Here is a 16,230-nt window from a genome sequence, read left to right as displayed (position 1 = left end):
GGTGGGGGTAGATGACATTTCATCTTTGCACATACTCCCCTCCGCAACCAGGTGCCATGGGCTACATGGTCGCCACTGTTGCCAGCTGGCACCTATCCAAGCAAACCCTCCCAACCCCGACCCCCTCGCCGACCCTCCTCACCACCCCTTTCGACCCCCTCCACCACCCCCCCATCCCGACATGCCCCACCTCCCTCCCCTACATCCCCCACCACCCCCCCATCCCGACACGCCCCACCACCCATCCCGACACCAACACCAACACCGCCCCGCACTCCTGGCGGCCTCCGTTCCCGACAACCGCACCCCCCCCCGCAGCCATGACCGTGCCTTCTCGACATCGACATCGACATCCCCCCCACGCCGATGCCTACCACCTCCTTCGTCGGCGTCAGCCAGCATGATTGGTTGACGCCGTTCAAAAGGGTGTTTGATTCACGCAGCGTGAGCTGTGGTCATACCGGCGGGACTTCGGCCCATCTGGCTTGGAGATTCGCTGCAGGCCAGGTACCAGCATGCCGCATCAATTCTGCAGATTCTCCGACAGACGTGGCGCACTCCGCGTTGGCGTGGTTTTTCCCGTATCGGAGTATCGGAGTTCCGGCGTCGGAGCGGCGTGGCTGGATTCGCGCGCCTCTCGGCGATTCTCCGACCAGGGGCGGGATCGGAGAATCACGGCCCCCACCTTTGCAAGTGTTATGGCCGGTGTCCACTTCTCATTTGAAGAGTAGTTTCTTGATGAAACTCTTCCTCCTTGATCAAAGCTTCTCGGGGCTTTTCACAGTAACTTCATTGAAGCCTACTTTTGACAATATGCGATGATTATTATTATTATTGGTTTCGATGTCTGTTTACAGCAAGTAACTTTGGTTTTGTTGTTGTTGATCTACAATGGTAGTCCTGTCAGGCAGTAAGAGCAAATCAAACGTGGTTCTCAACTTCCGTTTTAAAAACAATATTGCCGGTGAATTTTGGGTTGTCGCATGGGCTGTATTTCTCTCGGATATGAGGAAATTGTTTACTCTTTTAACTAATTGTCCTTTGTCCTTTGGTGCTTTGATGGCACTCTTCAATGACTGGACCAACCTCTGCTCCAATTCGTGTTTGGAAGGATGATAAGATACAGCTTCTTTATGCTGTATGCCATTGTTCCTAAGATAGCCCAGAAATTCCTTTGACATGAACTGAGTCCCTTTATCGCTAACTAATTGTTCCGGTTTGCCAAACCGTGCAAATTCTTTGTCCAGTCATTCGATTGTCTTTTCAGTAGTTGTCGACTTCGTATCATTATTTTGGACCATTTGAAATGTGCATCCATGAGGATAAGAAATACATATCCTCTAGTTGGCCCCGCAAAATCAATATTGTTGTTTTGGCGAATCACAAAGGTGAAGTGGTTGAAGAGGTGGAATGTTTGTAATCCTAGCACAATACCGACATTGACCTGCTCTTCCATTAATCTCTGAGTCTAGTCCTGGCTATTAAAATTTGCACGCTATTTCATCCATATGATGACTGAATGTCCCGTATATAGTTAATCAGTTCACACTCTGCAAGCACGAGTGATGAATAATGAATAGGATTCCCCATATACGTACTTCATTTTGTACCATTAGTTTAATTTCCCTTGTTTGTTAGGGCTTGAATTCGGATTCCTCTTCTCTTTGTCCAGTGGTATACCTTTCAAGATCATTTCCATGACCTTCCCCAACACTGGATCTGACCTCATGTGTATTTGCACTTGGGATGCAGCAATAGGTACACTATCCACCTGGGAATAGTACACATAGTTCTCCTGTGATTTGGCTTTGTCCTCCATTGGTAAACATGATAGAGCATTGGTGTTAGCATGTTGCTCAGATCTTCTATATTCAATCATGTAAACCAAAGGAGTTACGCCCTTGGCCCACCACAAGGTCCACCACGCCAGGGCCATGCTGGTAGAGACCACCCAAGCCCAACAGAGGTCCACCCCCTCCACAATGCACTGCCTGCCCATTCCCCCCCTCTACCAGACCCCCCATCACACCTCCCCACCAATGACCCCTGTAATAGGGAGACCCACACACAGGGACTTCTGTAATAGGGGGGCCACGCAGGGACCTCCTTACCAAAGGGGCCCTCACAGGGACCACTGCTATAGGAGGAACCCTTACAGGGACCCCTTGCCTAACTGCAGCTCCCACAGACTCCTTCACACAGATCCCCCCCCCCCCCCCCCCCTGGAAAATAGACCTTGTCTGGAAACTAGACAGCAGTCCAGAGAGGGTCAGTCAGAACAATTACAGTTGTGAGACTTACCTTGAAGCTCCACATGTCCATTCCTCGAAGGAGTACAGCTCTGATCTACATCTGGTTACCACAGATCCATTAGCTGCAAGCCACTCATCGTGTTTTAGTGGTGCTCTGTGATTGACAGCTTCAACTAACCATCTGCAACTTTGATTCATTCATCTCCCTTCCCGGTTCAGTGGCCGAAGTGGTGAAACCTCAATGTTTATAAATATTAACCACATCAAAGAGAAGTAAGTGCAGTGCAACCACACGCTTAAGTGTATGGGGGCTCTGTGTGGGGGGGGGGGGGGGGGGGGGGGGAGTGCACCGAGTGATCCCTTGAGGCAGGGGGGCCCTGTGGGGATCTCCCTATTATAGGGCTCCTTGGGGTATCTCCCTATTACAGGGGTCCCTGTGGGGTGTCTTCCTATTACAGGTATTCCTGGGGTGTCACCCTTTTACAGGCATCACTGTGGTGGGTATCTCTATTACAGGGGCCCTTGTGGGTGGTCTCCTTAATACCCTATTGGGGGCTGCCGTAGGGATTTCCCAATTACAGAGGTCCCTGTGGAGGTCCCCCTATTACAGGGTCCCTGGGCGGTGGGCGGAAGGGGGGGGTCACCCCCGTACCTGGAGGTAGGGGGGCACCCAAGTAATCTGGGGGTGGAGGGCTTCTGTGTAGCGGACAGGGGAGGGGTTCAGGGTTGCTTTGGGGTGCGGGGGGGGGGTGGTGGAGGCTGCAGGACCTCACTATCAGGCCACCTGCTCAAAATGGTGGCCTGATAGCACGATTCCCTTGGAAATCCATTGTATTGCATGCCATACATTTGTATGGCAAGGAATATGGTATTACTTGCCAGTTTGCACCCCCAGGGGCAACAAAACAGGTTACAATTCATCTCAGCAGAAGAATAGTCTCCCAAATGGAGAATCCCACCTGTGTCTTTCAAGATGCTCCAATGTGTCTTCTAAATTCTTCAGGTGCTCCTGTTCAGTCCTGCCAGGAATTAAGATGTGTCTTAAATAACACTGAACAATGTTGAGGTCACTAAGGATTTGATCCGTGGACTTTTGGAATAGGACCTGTTCTGATGTTATTCCAAAGGGTAGGTGCTGGTACCTCACCTGTCCTTTGTGTTTTAGAATAGTTAGAAGACGTTGCAACCTCAGCTGCTACCTTCACCTGGATGTATATTTGGGACAAATCTATCTTACAAACTGTTGTCCTCCTGCCAATCCAGCAAATAGGTACTCTATTAATGGTAAAGGATATCGGTCAGCACATTGTGGGCTGATTGTCATTTTAAAGTCACCATCTGGCTTGATAACTGGAACAATTGGGGTTGCCCAATTACTAGTCATCAAAGTCACGATCATTTCATCTTTGATTAGGTTCCCCTTCGACTTTTGGTCTGACAGCATATGCAATATGGCACAGTTCTTGCCTTTGGAGGTGCTATCAGGTTTTATCTTAAGTCGTGCCTTGACTTCGGTCATTTCTTTTCTTGTTTGGACTGAGACTTTAAGAAGAAACTTTTTTTTCTTTTGAAAACACCCGTCCGTTTCAGCTTTTATCCAGCTTAATATTGGCTACTATCGCTGTATTTTTCCTTTTTGGGCAGTTATTTCCCAAAAGCGGACCTCTCTCTCTCCCCCCGAGTTTGAGGATCGATGTTGTGCCCGCTATGTGCGAAGGCTGGAGAACTCCCCAGCATGATAAATAACTTTTTTACAGCCTACCCCACTTATTTCCTGGCTTTCTCTTTTTTAGGAGGTTTTGTTTCCTGTGCCCACAGATTGCGTAAATCGACTGGCACCACAGTTGGCGCTCTGCCTGAAAAACTGTTTTCTATTCCTGCTTCTGACTCTCTGAGGGTCCCCAGGCCACGGTTGCATACAAAATAATTAAGGAATGCTCATGAGTGCTTCCTATCACTTCTAAAATTAATATGCACTCTTAACAAGGCTAAAAACGCCATTCAAAGAACAAAGAACAAAGAAAAGTACAGCACAGGAACAGGCCCTTCGGCCCTCCAAACCCGTGCCGACCATGCTGCCCGACTAAACTACAATCTTCTACACTTCCTGGGTCCGTATCCCTCTATTCCCATCCTATTCATGTATTTGTTAAGATGCCCTTTAAATGTCACTATCGTCCCTGCTTCCACCACCTCCTTTTCACAGTAACTTCATTTGAAGATAAGCAATAAGCGATTTTCATTTCATTTTTCATTCCTCCGGTAGCGAGTTCCAGGCACCCACTACCCTCTGTGTAAAAAAACTTGCCTCATACATCTACTCTAAACCTTGCCCCTCGCACCTTAAACCTACGCCCCCGAGTAATTGACCCCCCTACCCTGGGGTAAAGCCTCTGACTATCCACTCTGTCTATGCCCCTCATAATTTTGTAGACCTCTATCAGGTCGCCCCTCAACCTCCGTCGTTCCAGTGAGAACAAACCAAATTTATTCAACCGCTCCTCATAGCTAATGCCCCTCCATACCAGGCAACATTCTGGTCAATCTCTTCTGCCCCTCTCTAAAGCCTCCACATCCTTCTGGTAGTGTGGCGACCAGAATTGAACACTATACTCCAAGTGTGGCCTAACTAAGGTTCTATACAGCTGCAACATGACTTGCCCTGGCCAATGAAGGCAAGCATGCCGTATGCCTTCTTGACTATCTTCTCCACCTGTGTTGCCCCTTTCAGTGACCTGTGGACCTGTACACCTAGATCTCTCTGACTTTCAATACTCTTGAGGGTTCTACCATTCACTGTATATTCCCTACCTGCATTAGACCTTCCAAAATGCATTACCTCACATTTGTCCGGATTAAACTCCATCTGCCATCTCTCCGCCCAAGTCTCCAAACAATCTAAACCCTGCTGGATCCTCTGACAGTCCTCATCGTTATCCACAATTCCACCAACCTTTGTGTCATCTGCAAACTTACTAATCATTCCCGACGGTCAGTTTTACCGCTCATTTATGGATGGTGGAGTAGTCTCCTGAAAATCGATCTTCACCTCGAGGTCCAGGTCTAAGTTGTTTCTTCTGACTATTTTACTGGAAAAACATCTGCATCGCCAGATTTGTCTTTTACAGTTATGTTTTAAGGGGTTTTGCTTTAACTTCCCAGTAGAGATAAAAGATAATCAGGTTGCCGCACGGTAAGTTACTTTTTAAAAATAAATTTAGAGTACCCAATTATTTTTTTTTCCAATTTAGGGGCCATTTAGTGTGGCCAATCCACCTAACCTGCACATCTTTGGGTTGTGGGGGGTGAAACCCATGCAGACACGGGGAGAATGTGCCAACTCCACACGGACAGTGACCCAGGGCCGGGATTCGAACCCGGGTCCTCAACGCCGTAGGCAGCAGAGCTAACCACTGTGCCACGTGCCGCCCCTACGGTAAGTTACTTAACCAGTTGTCAGACTTTATTTACAGAGGTCATGTTTGCTCACAGTCTAGATAGAAAAGAGGGAAAATTTCCCAAGTGCCTCTGATGATGTCACAACATAATCATGTGAAACATTAGACAGAGGGCATTGGTTTCAATACACAACAGTGTACAACTTGAGGTAAGCATATTTAGGTCACTTACTGACTTCCGGGACTGTTGCATAGCCTTTTTATAAGCTGAGTCACCTCCTTCCACAATTCTTCCTGGATTCTGTGAGCACTGTGCAATGCATTAACCTTGGCTATCACTTACATCCAGATGTACTACTCTTCGGAGGGTGCATTTGAGGGGAAGAGAAAACAACTTTACTTGAATGTACTCCTTGCATATGCACTTCCGCCACCATCCTTCAGCCAAGGGGTTTGGAAGCTGTACTGCCTCACTTGACCACAAACTCCATGTCTTACTTCCACATTCGTTTTAACTATCACAATGGCCCTGAAAATCTTCGGCTGTTCCATCTCGCTCCAACTCTGACTTAGGTAGAAATCCATGGGAATGGCTGAAATCCATAGGCCCGCAATTTATATTGTTGAAAGAGAATATGGGGCTAGGGATAACGACTGCCTAAGTCAGTGTTCCCATAAATCTACCCTCATGGGGTTGTCTTAGCGATTCTATTTTGATCCTGGAAAGCCTGCCCATTTCACTGTTAGAGGTTCCCAGTGAGCGTATCTCATTATTTATTCAAAGGTGTGCCCACCTTCCCTCTTGAAGACAGTCTTTTTCGTAAAATTGCAACTATTAATTCTTCTTTTCTGAGGCCAAGATTCAAAAGTGAAGCTGCACTGTTGTGATGGCCACAAAACTATGAAAGGTGAATTGAAATCACTTCCAAGCCCTGTTGCTGTTGTGAAGCTCCCATCAGTCCCTGGATCCAAAGCTCCTGTTACATGGGGCTACACAGAGATGCTGCCACCAACTTATTTTAATTTCTTCAACTTTGGGTGTTTTTTTTCTTTCTCCCCAGGCGTGTGGCTCAGAGAGTTATTTTAGAACTGCTTTTGGATAAGTCTTTATTACTTTTACTGTGTTATTTAGAAAAAGAGAGTAAGTTGATGGGAAATATATAGGAAATACAGGTTAAGGATGGCTGTTAACCCTCCACTACCCTTCAAACAACATCTATCAATAACAGTAAACTTGTCTGGCTTGTCTTTTGACTAATACAAGCAAAGCCTTAGGTTCACCAAGTGGTGATAGAGTTGAGTTACATATTTCAAGATGATCTCCAGCTGAGTTCTGGAGCTGGTAAGGCCAATGGCTGTCAAGGTCACTTTAGCCCTGAACCTTTTCACCTTTATCTCGTCCCAGATTATGCAGGGGACATCTGTAACATCAATCTGTCTGCAGACTCTGGATGTATCAAGCAGGTGACTGGTGTTCAGTTTGTTAGAGCTAGAAACATCATCACTTTGCCTGTGGGCAATTGATCTAAGCACAAGAAAGCTTTCGTATTTTCCACATGGTTGGATTTCCCATTGTCCGGGACATCATTAATTGTAAATAAAAGCGCTTGTACACATTAATCAACTGAAATAGTTATCTTGCGATCAATATTTTAGCAGCTTGCAACTGTGTGAACAGAATCATGCGGGTAACTGTTTTTTTCACTAGTAACACAGTGATGGCCCCATTTAAAGGCAATCTGTTGTTCCTTGTTCATCTTTCATTCCCATTCTTATTTTTATTTGCAAAGAAACGTGCATAGCTGACTGCTGGAAGAGATGAAGGCTATCCTTTAATGCACATTTAGCGTTCATTTCTATAACTGATTTGCAGAAAACTGGTTCTAAAGTGCATGATCTCATTAACCATAAGGAGGATTTGCTTTGGAGCAGGAAGAGTGCTATGTTTGGCAGCTGCTTTCTTTTGTTAATGAGTGTTCCTGTTCTCCCTTAAGATGCGACCTGGAAGAAGAGACCATTATCTTCGTACAGGACAGAAATATGGCAGCTGCATACAGCTGCTGAACACAGATGCAATGATGTGCATGAAGCCACAAGCAAAATCAGCAAACGCACCAAAAAAACCTGATCAAACAATGTTTCTGATGCTTGGTTAGTTCAGGAGCTGTCCTACAACAAGCCTGGAGAAAAGATCATGAATTGCCATCTGCTGAATAACTTGTATCTTTGCTCTTCAATGAAGAATCAACATGAACTTGCTGGAGTGACATGTTACTGAACATCACCGAGTCTATTATTCAGGTGCTTGAGGAACAGGGGAATTCAGCTGGACAAACAGCTTTGCCAAGTGTGAGAATCATTTGGCAGTTTCTCACAAAGATTTCTCAATAATTATCCCATCAATTACCCATTTACCCCTTGCATGAACAGCTGCCGCATCTTTTACTTTGCGCTGGAAAAAACAATCACCACAGCTATATTTAAAGAGCTAACCAGCCACATTTTCCCCCTCAACTGCTTCCTGAGCCATTAAACTGAAACTCTCTGCATACTCTGTCACTCAAGTTCCATTGAACACTATTGTGCCAAATATTATGTGTGTGTGTGTCTTGCTGAAATCTTGTGCCTCTTTTCACTGCTTGGTGCTGTGCGTCTGTGAGATGACTGACAGCCAAGTGTCCATGTGCTACTCTTAAACTTGAGGTGCATTGTACCTCTCTGACCATGGGCTTCAGATAGTCCAGTGACATGCTGCATAATTTCTTTTTAAAAAAAATATATTTATTAAAGTTTTTTAACAACACAATTTTTTCCCCCTTATAAACAATAACCCCCCCCCCCCCCGTAACAAAATAACACAAAATCGAACTGAGCAAGATATATACATGGCAAAATGGTATATTTACATAGTTTTATACACTGGCTCTCGCCCGCACGTGCCAGTTTCCCCCACCCTCCATGTTATCTCCTGCTCCTCCATCCCCTCAAACAATCTCTCGTCCCCCCCCCCCCCCCCCCCCTGCCCGCCCCAGGGTTGCTGCTGCTGCTGACCGACCTTCCTCTAACGCTCCGCGAGGTAGTCTAGGAACGGTTGCCACCGCCTGTAGAACCCCTGCGCAGACCCTCTCAAGGCAAACTTGATCCTCTCCAGCTTTATGAACCCAGCCATGTCGTTTATCCAGGCCTCCACGCTAGGGGGCTTCGCCTCCTTCCACAATAGCAAGATCCTTCGCCAGGCTACTAGGGACGCAAAGGCCAGAATTCCGGCCTCTTTCGCCTCCTGCACTCCCGGCTCATCCACTACTCCGAATATTGCTAGCCCCCAGCTTGGCTTGACCCGGACTTTCACCACCTGAGATACTGCTCCCGACACTCCTCTCCAGAACCCTCCAGTGCCGGGCATGACCAAAACATGTGAACATGGTTCGCTGGACTCCCTGAACACCTTCCACATCTGTCCTCTACCCCAAAGAAAATACTCAACCTCGCCCCCGTCAAGTGCGCTCTGTGAACCACCTTAAATTGTATCAGGCTGAGCCTGGCACATGAGGAGGAGGAATTAACCCTACCCAGGGCCTCAGCCCACAAACCTTCCTCGATCTCCTCCCCCAGCTCCTCCTCCCATTTACCCTTCAACTCTTCTGCTAGGGCTCCCCCCTCTTCTTTCATCTCTTGCCGAAACCTTGCCCTCCCCGACCCATACACCCGAGATCACCCTGTCTTGAATTTCTTGTGCCAGGAGCAGCGGGAATTCCCTGACGTGTCGCCTCACAAAAGCCCTCACCTGCATATATCTAAATGCATTTCCCGGGGGTAGCTCAAACTTCTCCTCCAGTGCCCCTAGGCTCGCAAATGTCCCGTCAATGAACAGGTCCCTTATTCTTCTAATCCCCGCCCGATGCCAGCCCTGGAACCCCCCGTCCATCTTCCCCGGGACAAACTGGAGGTTACCCCTGATCGGGGACCGCACCAAGGCTCCCACTGCACCCCTGTGCCGTCTCTACTGGCCCCAGATCCTTAACGTTGCCACCACCACTGGGCTCGTGGTATACTTTGATGGCGAGAACGGCAGCGGTGCCGTCACCAACGCCCCCAAGCTCATTCCTTTACAGGACGCCATCTCCATCCTCTTCCATGCCGCCCCCTCTCCCTCCATAACCCACTTGCGGATCATCGCCACATTTGCTGCCCAGTAGTAGCTCCCTAGGTTTAGCAGCGCCAGCCCTCCTCGGTCCCTACTGCATTCCAGGAACCCTCTCTTTACCCTCGGGGTCTTATTAGCCCACACAAACCCCATAATACTCCTACCTACTTGCTGCATAATTTCTATAATGAGACGATGAACATAGATGCACTGAAGAGGAAGCTTTATAAATCCATGAGGGAGAATGAAATAGAAGATAATATTAATAGGGTTCGATGAAGTAAGACGTAAGGAGTTTGAATGTGGAGCTTAAATACCAGCACGGGCTAGTTTGTCTGATGGCTTGTGTTCTGTGCTGTAAATTCCATGGGCAGGATTTTCTGGCCTTCCTGGCTGGCTGGATCTTCCAGTTCCACTCACGTTGATCCCCCTGCGGCTGGCTCCCCGGCGGTGGCACGCGTGAGCCATGCAAAGGCCCGTATACTTTGGTGGGACCAATGGCTTGCCTCATCCACATGAGAAAACCTGCCATGTGGGGGGTTGGAAGATCCCAGCCTATGTAATTAAATTCAGTTGACGACATAGTCTAACTCTTCCATTTCTGAAACTTGTGAAGTCATGGAAGAAGAATGCTGAAATAGTAAAGATGTATTGTCATCAAGAGAAACATCAATGGTGGTTTACATTTGTTGCTCCAGTGGGGTCCTGCAAGCTTCTCAGCTCCAGGGTCCCAGGTTCGATTCCTGTCTTGGGTCATTGTCTGTGCGGAGTAGGCATGTTCTCCCTGTGTCTGCGTGGGTTCCCAAGGGTGCTCCAGTTTCCTCCCACAAGTCCTGAAAGACGTGCTGTTAGGTGATTTGGACATTCTGAATTCTCCCTCTGTGTACCTGAACAGGCGCTGGAATGTGGCAACTAGGGGCTTTTCACAGTAACTTCATTGCTGTGTTAATGTCAGCCTACTTGTGACAATAAATATTATTATTGTTCATTCACTCTGCTCTGTGAACCAACAGACTTCAAGGCAATAATGAATTTTTTGGGCAGCACGGTAGCACAGTGGTTAGCACAATTGCTTCACAGCTCCAGGGTCCCAGGTTCGATTCCCGGCTTGGGTCACTGTCTGTGCGGAGTCTGCACGTTCTCCCCGTGTGTGTGTGGGTTTCCTCCGGGTGCTCCGGTTTCCTCCCACAGTCCAAAGATGTGCAAGTTAGGTGGATTGGCCATGCTAAATTGCCCTTAGTGTCCAAAATTGCCCGAAGTGTTGGGTGGGGTTACTGGGTTATGGGGATAGGGTGGAGGTGTGGGTTTGGGTAGGGTGCTCTTTCCAAGAGCCGGTGCAGACTTGATGGGCCGAATGGCCTCCTTCTGCACTGTAAATTCTATGATGATTGAAGCTCCTAAATATGGATATTTTTATTCAATTTGGAATGAATCACTTAATCTGTCAATGCCTAAATAGCAGCATTCTGAGTATTCATGACAGATGTTATTACTGGCATTACGGCCTCTGCCATGGGAAACTGCAACAAATATTCCTGGAGATGTCACACAATCGAGATTGACAGAATACTTTCCCTCCAAAGTATTGATACATTATATTATCTGTCATGTGATAATTGCTGGTAAGGAAAGATCCCCAGTGGCTCGAACACTCATCAAAGCTTCAAATATATCCTTATTTTAAAGGCTGAACCTTAGAGATCAGGATTGCTGTCTTCATCAGTGGTAGATGGGATTGATCATATTCTCTGATCTGCTTCTTCATGCTCCTCCTATGTTTCATTCTATGTTCCAGCTCCATCTGCTCTAAATCACTTGTGTTCCATCACATTCCATCCACTGAACTCTTCTCAAGTCCACTTCCTAAACTGTCTGGGATAAATGGGCATGTCAGAATGTGGGAGATTGGTGGGATGCATTGTTCAATGTAAGAAATGGGAGGTGCTAATGCTAATGCTAACGCACCTGCTAATGGTCGCATTCCTAGCATTGTTTGGCATCTTTGAATTTGTCTATATATGTGTTTCTGGAGCATACCTCTTCATTCACCTGAGGAAGGAGCAGCGCTCTGAAAGCTAGTGACATCAAAACAAACCTGTTGGACTTTAACCTGGTGTTGTAAGACTTCGTACAATGTAAGAAAGAAGGAGATAGACAGATTTTTAATCAGTAATGGGTTGAAGTGTTATGGAGAATGGGCAGGAAAGTGGAGTTGAGGTCATGATGAGATCAGCCATGATCATACTGAATTGCGGAGCAGACGCGAGAGCTGAATTACCTAATCCTGCTCCTAGTTCTTATGTATGACCCAATCTTTTCATTGCAACTTGGTGACACATAGCCTCATCTAAACTATTGGCACAGATCTGTTGTTCAATATATGCTTCAGTGTATGACTCAATAAGATGGAGACTCTGGCCAATATGTTTCCTCTAACCAACATCATAACAAAACCAATATGTTTCCTCTAACCAACATCATAACAAAACCAATTAACTCCTCATTGATCTCTTTGTCAATATGGAATCGTATTGCAAACAAATTGGCTCATCTATTTTCTTACATTATAAGAGCGACTGCACTCCAGAAGTGCTTTGGTGGCTGTGAATTGTTTTTTGTTGCCCAATGAAAGGTGCTTCATAAATACTAGTTTTTCCTCATGATTAACACTTGTTTGTTATTAAAATATGGGTTGTTGGCTTTGCTGTGAGGGCAGCAGTTGTTGCCCATTCCCAATTGCCTTTGGTGGTGGTGACCCGTCTTCTTGAATCGCTGCAATCCATGTTAGATGGTGCCAGGCCTTCTACTTGTCCATCTGCTATTTCAAAGTTTAATTTCGTGGGTTTATTCTTCAAAAATACAGAGAAGATACTGGTTTGTTGGTCCACCTCCCATTCTAAGCATTTCCCTCTTATTTTGCACTCCTTTATCTTTTAAAAACTTGAAGCATGCATTGAGTAGTTTACATTGTAGCATATCTGTAAGGATCCTCCTGTTAATCCCCGTTTGCCCCTTGTTTAAACCGGGGCCGGTTTAGCTCACTTGGTTAGACAGCTGGTTCGTGATGCAGAGCAAGGCCAACAGCGCAGGTTCAATTCCCGTACCTCAAGTTATTCATGGAGGCTCCACCTTCTCAACCTTGCCCCGTGCCTGAGCTGTGCTGATTGTCAGGTTAATCACCACCAGTCAGCTCTCCCCCCCAAAGGGGAAAGCAGCCCATGGTCATCTGGGATATGACAACTTCACCTTCACCACCTCAGTCATTGGCGTGTTCAAGACTGAAGCAGGAATTTCTACCCCCCCCCCCCTCCCCTAGTGTGATTTCTGGTGGAAGAGGCGGCTCGGTGGTGGGATCTCCCTGTTCTGTTGATGTTTACGCTATTTTGCATGACTCATCTGCCACCAGGGAACCTGCCACGGGGGGGCATCGCCTTCAGCGAGACCAGAAGAACCTGCTGGCTAGAAGTGCTGGATAATCTGCCCCCAGATTGCCCGATGTTTGGACAATAAGACAATCATTTTTAAAAAAAAATGTATTTTATTACAAACATGTATCAAAACAGGTTACAGTGAACAACACCCCGGGAAACATGCTACAATCAGCTATACAGTCCGTACAGATTTTTCATCTTTTTCACACACCCCCCCACCCCCCCTGCCCCCCGCGACGAACAGTCCCTCAAACACGGTCACAAATATCCCCCACCTTTTCTCAAACTCCCCTGCTGAGCCCCTTAACACATACTTTATCTTCTCTAATCGCAGGAAGTCGTACAGGTCACCCAACCAAGCTGCTACCCCCGGTGGCGATGCCGACCGCCACTCCAGCAAAATTCACCGCCGTGCAATCAGAGAGGCGAAGGTCAAGACATCGGCCTTCCTCCTCATCATGAACTCCGGCTTCTCTGAAACCCTAAATATCGCAACCAAAGGGTCCGGGTCCACCTCCTCCTCCACTATCCTGGCTAAGACCGCGAACACTCCCGCCCAGAATCTTCCCAATTTTTCGCAACCACAAAACATGTGCGCGTGATTCGCTGGTCCCCGCCCACACCTCTCACACTCATCTGCTACCCCCGGAAAGAACCCATTCATTCTCGCCCGAGTCATATGCACCCTGTGCACCACCTTAAACTGTATCAGGCTCATCCTTGCAGAAGAGGAGGTCCCGTTTACCCTTCGCAGTGCCTCACTCCATACTCCCCAATTGATCTCCCCTCCCAACTCCACTTCTCATTTCTCCTCGATCTTCATCACCCGCTCGCCTACCTGCTCCCCCAGCCACTTGCATATATCCCCACTAGTATATATCCCCAATTCTTCCCTCCCTTTCCACATGCGGAAGCAGCAGTCGCTCCAGCAGGGTGTATCCCAGAAACCTAGGGTACCCACTCCAGACCTTTCGTGCAAAGTCCCTAACCTGAAGATACTTGAACTCACTCCCCCTCGGCTACTCTACCCTCTCCCTTACCTCCTGCAGACTGTCAAATCCTTCCTCCAAATACAGATCCCTCACCTTGACCAACCCCACTTCCCTCTACCTCGCGGAAACACTATCCATCCCCCGCGGCTCAAACTCGTGATTCTCGCACAGCGGCGTTAGCACCGACGTCCCTTCCATCCTAAAATGCCTCCTCAGCTGATTCCATATCTTTACTGTGGACTGCACCACTGGGCTCCTTGAATACCTACTCAGAGCCAGCCACCCGTCTGTTGGGTGGCGCATGACACGCTGTAGCAGGGGGTCAGCCGCAGTCTCGCGGTGAATTTGGACGAGGCGTTCATCCGTGGCTGGTAGATTGGAGGCCACGAAGGCCACATAGGCGTCAACCTGGCAGACGAATCCCGCTGGGTCATACAGGGTGTTGACAGCCCTGGACAGAGCGTTGGCTATGATCAGGTCTTTGCCCGGGGTGTATACGAGCTGGAAGTTGTATCGCCGGAGTTTGAGCAGAATGCGCTGGAGGCGAGGCGTCATGTCGTTCAAGTCTTTTTGTATTATATTGACCAGCGGGTGATGGTCGGTCTCGACGGTGAATTGGGGAAGGCCGTACACATAATCATGAAATTTGAAGACACCGGTCAACAGGCCCAGGCACTCCTTTCCTATCTGCGCGTAGCGCTGTTCCGTGGGGGTCATGGCGCATGACGCATATGCAACGGGGGCCCATGATGAGGCTTCATCGCGTTGCAGGAGCACTGCCCCAATGCCAGATTGGCTGGCATCGGTCGACATTTTTGTCTCTTTCGCTGGATCAAAAAAAGCCAATACCGGGGCCGTGGTAAGTTTGGTTTTAAGTTTTCTCCATTTGCGCTCGTGGGCAGGAAGCTATTGGAAGTCTGTCGTCTTCCTGACCAGGTTCCTGAGCACAGTACGAAGTCTTACAACACCAGGTTAAAGTCCAACAGGTTTGTTTCGATGTCACCAGGTTCCTGAGAGCTGTGGTATGAGAGGCGAGGTTAGGGATGAACTTCCCTAGGAAGTTGACCATGCCCAGAAATCGGAGGACCGCCTTCTTGTCCTCTGGCTTTTTCATGCCTGTGATTGCAGCCACCTTGTCCGCATCCGGCCGCACACCCAACTGGGAGATGTGATCCCCTAGGAACTTGAGTTCCGTCTGGCCGAAGGAGCATTTGGCTCTGTTGAGGCGTAGGCCCTGCTCCCGTATGTGTTTGAACATGCGCTGGAGGCGACTGATATGCTCCTGCGGGGTGGTGGACAAATGATTATGTCGTCAACATAGATGCAAACACCTTCAATGCCTTCCATCATTTGTTCCATGATCCTGTGGAATACTTCCGACGCCGATATGATCCCAAGCGGCATCCTGTTGTAACAATATCTGCCAAAAGGGGTGTTAAAGGTACACAGTTTCCTGCTGGATCTGTCTAGCTGAATTTGCCAGAATCCTTTCGCGCCCTCAAGTTTGGTGAAGAGCTTGGCCCGAACCATCTCGCATGTGATCTCTTTGCGCTTGGGGATTGGGTAATGCTCCCTCATTATGTTGCGATTCAGATCCTTTGGATCAATGCAGATTCTGAGCTCGCCGGAAGGCTTCTTTACGCACACCATGGAACTGACCCAGTCGGTTGGTTCCGTAACTCTGGAGATCACTCCTTGGTCTTGGAGGTCCTGCAGCTGCTGCTTGAGGTGGTGCTTCAGGGGTGCTGGGACTCTGCAAGGTGCATGCACCACAGGCGTGGCGTTCTGTTTGAGTAGGATCTTGTAAGAATATGGGAGCGTGCCCATGCCTTCGACGACGTCGCGGTGCTGGTCGATGATGGCGTTGAGTTGCGCCCTGAAGTCAGCATCCTGGAAGGCAGACGTGTCATCAGGAGAGGAGAGTGAACTCTTTGAATGAGGTTTAGCAATTTGCACGGCTGTGCGCCAAGCAGAGAGTCCTTCGAGGAGCCCGCGTTCTCGAAAGGAATGATG

The 16,230-nt window shown here is 48.1% G+C and overlaps 1 long non-coding RNA gene across 1 annotated transcript; it reads left to right on the top strand.

The window, feature by feature from the left end:
• The first annotated feature begins 5,523 nt into the window (after window positions 1-5,523).
• Window positions 5,524-8,209, top strand: LOC140391416 (uncharacterized). Its single transcript, XR_011935056.1, has 2 exons — window positions 5,524-5,688; window positions 7,645-8,209. It is a non-coding gene; the product is annotated as an uncharacterized lncRNA (long non-coding RNA).
• Window positions 8,210-16,230: the final 8,021 nt, after the last annotated feature.

Source organism: Scyliorhinus torazame, chromosome 15, assembly GCF_047496885.1.
Source record: "Scyliorhinus torazame isolate Kashiwa2021f chromosome 15, sScyTor2.1, whole genome shotgun sequence".
NCBI classification, from domain to species: domain Eukaryota; kingdom Metazoa; phylum Chordata; class Chondrichthyes; order Carcharhiniformes; family Scyliorhinidae; genus Scyliorhinus; species Scyliorhinus torazame.
The sequence above is the reverse complement of the archived record's forward strand: the minus strand, read 5'-3'. Positions and strand labels throughout refer to the sequence as shown.